The sequence below is a fragment of the Globicephala melas genome, chromosome 5 (genome assembly GCF_963455315.2).
Source record: "Globicephala melas chromosome 5, mGloMel1.2, whole genome shotgun sequence".
NCBI classification, from domain to species: Eukaryota; Metazoa; Chordata; class Mammalia; order Artiodactyla; family Delphinidae; genus Globicephala; species Globicephala melas.
In genome coordinates this window covers 35,245,340-35,249,380 of record NC_083318.1, presented here as the reverse complement: position 1 = coordinate 35,249,380, position 4,041 = coordinate 35,245,340, and the positions used below count along the sequence as shown (strand labels likewise).

The following is a 4,041-nucleotide window of genomic DNA, read 5'->3' as shown; positions in this document are numbered from 1 at the left end:
TGTTCAGATTGTCGGTTTCTTCTTGCAAGGATTTTGGTAGTTTGTGTCACATAAGCAATTTGTCCATATCATATAAACTGTCAAAGTCGTAGGCAAAAGTCATTCTTAATATTTCTTCACTTTCTTTTTAATAGCCGTAGAATCTGTAGTGATATCTCTCTCAGCCTGATATCGAAAATTGTGTCTGCTCTCTCTTTTCTTATTCACTTGGCTAGAGTGTTTTTCAAATTTATTTATTTATTTCAAGGAATTGGTTTTTGGCTTCTTATACTTTATCATTTTGGAGATTCCTATTTCGTTGATTTCCACTTCGATTTTTATTGTTTCTTTTCTTCTCCTTACTTTATATTTGCTCTTCTGTTTCTTAAGGTGAAAGCTAAGGTATTTGAGTCTCTCAGTGATTTCTGTTATAAACTTTCTGTGCTATAAGTTTCCTCTTAGTATTGTCTTAGTGATTTTTCACATATTCTGATATGTTCTATTTCCATATTCATTCAATACTACTCAGCCATAATAAAGAACGAAATTTTGCTATTTGCAGCAACATGGATGGACTTGGAGGGCATCATGCTAAGTGAAATAAGTGAGAGAAAGACAAATATTGTATGATGTCACTTAAATGTGGAATCTAAAAAATACAACAAGCTAGTGAGTATAACAAAAAAGAAGCAGACTCACAGATACAGAGAACAAACTAATGGTTACCAGTGAGGAGAAGGGGGAAGGGGCAACATAGGGGTGGGGAAGTCAGAGGTACAAACTATTAGGTGTAAGACAAGCTAAAGGATTCATTGTACAACACAGGGAATATAGCCAATATTTTGAAATAACTGTAACTGAAAAGTAACCTTTAAAAATTGTATAAAAAATTAACAAGTTTGAAAAAATAAAAAAAGGAAACACTTTTAAATTAATGATACTTATCTCATTGTCCACAATATGATCAATCTTGGTAATGACTTATGTGCATGTGAATGCATTCTGCTTTTTTGGATGGAGTGTGCTGTAAATGCCATGTAGGACAAATTGGTTGATTGCATTTTCATATCTTACCCTCAGGAAAGCTGTAAGTTATTTCTAAGACCTACACAGCCCTATATAATTTTCTCTCTTACATTTCTTACCTCAACTTTTTCACTTCTCTTCTTGCCCATTTAGCTCAAAATACAAGCTTCTTTTACCATTATTTCAGTCACACAAGCCTCCTTGCTGTTCTGTGAACAAGCCAAGGAAGTTTCGCTCCTAGACTTTGCATTTGTTATTTCTTCATCTGAAGTGTCCTTGGCCCAGGGCGTGGCCAAATTTGGCATCTGCTTCAGGACTCTTCTCAGATAAGATATTAAAGGAAAACTCTCCCCCAGTAAATCTCGATAGAACAATGAGCTACATCAGTGTTACCTTTCCAACTTACCTGCTTTATTGCTCTACATTATATATATATAATATAATGCTCTACATATACTACATATATATATGTATGTATACTACATATATGTGTGTGTGTGTATATATATATATATATATATATATATATATATAGTTTGCTTCCCGCCACTGAGGTATAACTTCCACTGAAACAGGAAATGTGTTTTGCTCCATTTTTTATTCTCAGTGCCAAAACAGAGCCTGGTACATGGTATGGAATCTCACACTTCTGAAAATATAGGTGTGCAATTATGAGTTTAAGGTAATGTTCCTGTCCTAAACAATTTGATTATTTTTTTACAAGTGTGGAGTCACACTGTTTTCCTAAACTCTGTGTAAACAGGGCTTGAGGCAGGAGGAAAAGGTGAAAGTAAAATATTGGAAGAAAACTTGGTAAGTGTTTCTAAAGCTAAGTTCTAATTACTTCCCTGCCCCCATTTTAAAAAATACTTTTCTTCTAAAAACCTGCCTTGTTTTTGTCTGCACCCATTGAACCTAGGGTGCCTTTGTGGCTCTGTCTGAAAGTATACCTTCTTCCTACTGCTTTTTCTTCTGCATTTCTAGATATCTCTTGCTCCTTCTCCATTCATACGTCTCATCTTATTTATATTTTATAGAAATAAACATGACTCTTCAGTCAATGGCATACTCCAATTTATCTCATGGTTACATGTTTGTTTTAGCCATTACATCCTTCATCTTGGGAAATAAAAAAAAGGATAGTGCTCACTTTGGAAGCACATATACCAAAATTGGAATCATACAGAGAAGATAAGCATGTCCTCTGTGCAAGGATGATATAAATTTATGATACATTTCATATTTTTCCAATAAGCATATGAAAAGATAAATCATACATCATTAGAGAATTGCAAATTTTAAAATATGAGATTGTTTCCACTACATACACATTAGAATAACTAAAATCCCAAGCATTGGCAACATCAAAATCTGGCAAGAATGTGGAGCAACAGAGAAAATACAACATCATGCTGGTGGGAACGCAAAATGGTACAAGCACCTTGGAAGACTGCTTGACAGTTTCTTATAAAAATAAACATATTCCCACCATAAGATCAGCAGTCACATTCCTTGGTATTTACCCAAATGAGTGGAAAGCCTGTGTCCATGCAGAAACCTGCACATGGATATTTATAACAGTTCTAGTCATAGAACTTCAGTAGATAAATGCATAAACTGTGGTCCATCCAGACAATGGAATATTATTCAGTGAGCTATCAAGCCATGACAAGACATGGAAGAAACTTAAATGCGTATTACTAAGTGAAAGAAGCCAATCTGAAAGGCTACATCCTGTATGAATCCTGGTATAAGCCATTCTAGAAAAGGCAGAACTATGGAGCCAGTTAAAAAAAAAAAGAGCAGTGGGGCTTCCCTGGTGGCGCAGTGGTTGAGAGTCCACCTGCCGATGCAGGGGACACAGGTTCGTGCCCCGGTCCGGGAAGGTCCCACATCCCGCGGAGCGGCTGGGCCCGTGAGCCATGGCCGCTGAGCCTGCGCGTCCGGAGCCTGTGCTCCGCAACGGGAGAGGCCACAACAGTGAGAGGCCTGCGTACCGCCAAAAAAAAAAAAAAAAGAGCAGTGGTTGCCAGGGGCTAGAGGAAAGGAAGGGGCAAGTAGGTGGAGCACAGAGGATTTTTAAGGCAATGAAACTATTCTCTATGAAAACATGTCATTACGATTATCAAAACCCATAAAACATATAACACCAAGATGGTACAGATGAACTTATTTACAAAATAGAAATACAGTCACAGATGTAGAAAATAAACTTATGTTTACCAAGGGAGGAAGCAGGGGAGGGATAAATTGGGAGATTGGGATTGACATATACACACTACTATATATAAAATAGGTAACTAGTAAGGACCTACTGTATAGCACAGGGAACCTAACTCAACACTTGTAATGACCTGTATGGGAAAAGAATCTAAAAAAGGTGGATATATGTATACGTATAACTGATTCACTTTGCTGTACACCTGAAACTAACACAGCATTGTAAATCAACAATACTCTAATAAATTTTTTTTTTAAAAAAGGAGTGAACACTAAGGTAAACTACGGGCTTTGAGTGACCAGTACTGTTCTAGTCACTGAGCCTACAGCAGTGACAGGACAGATTGAGTCCTCTCTCCATGGAGTTTGGATCCTAAAGGAGGAAGAGAGTCAATAAGAAATGTTAAAAAATTAAATGAAGTGCCTAATTTATATTTTATATTCCCTTCTTCATGCAAATGAAATTTTCTTATCCCTCTCCTTTGCACTCACACGAATGCATGCACAGAAACACACACACGAACACACACACACACACACACAAGCATGCATCTACTCACAGACCTGGCTGATGGACCTCAGAAAAATAATGATATCTACGTTACAATCTCTGCTACTTTATGCCATGACTAACACCCTTCTAAGTGACTTATTTTTCCTGGAGATTCTTTGGAATGTATTGATCCTTGGAAAACAAACGTTTTGTAATTGATGAGAGGAAGAACAGGGGCATATGAATTGCAAAGGTGACTGGGTAGACTATTTTCTGTGACCTGTTCCAATTTTGAAAGTGTAAACCATAATTTGTAAAGTCAT

General features: G+C 36.7%; 1 non-coding gene across 1 annotated transcript; it reads left to right on the top strand.

Annotated features, from left to right (window-relative positions):
* Nucleotides 1–2,147: 2,147 nt before the first annotated feature.
* LOC115857369 (U6 spliceosomal RNA) lies at nucleotides 2,148–2,252 on the top strand. Its single transcript, XR_004041237.1, has one exon. It is a non-coding gene; the product is annotated as a U6 spliceosomal RNA (small nuclear RNA).
* Nucleotides 2,253–4,041: the final 1,789 nt, after the last annotated feature.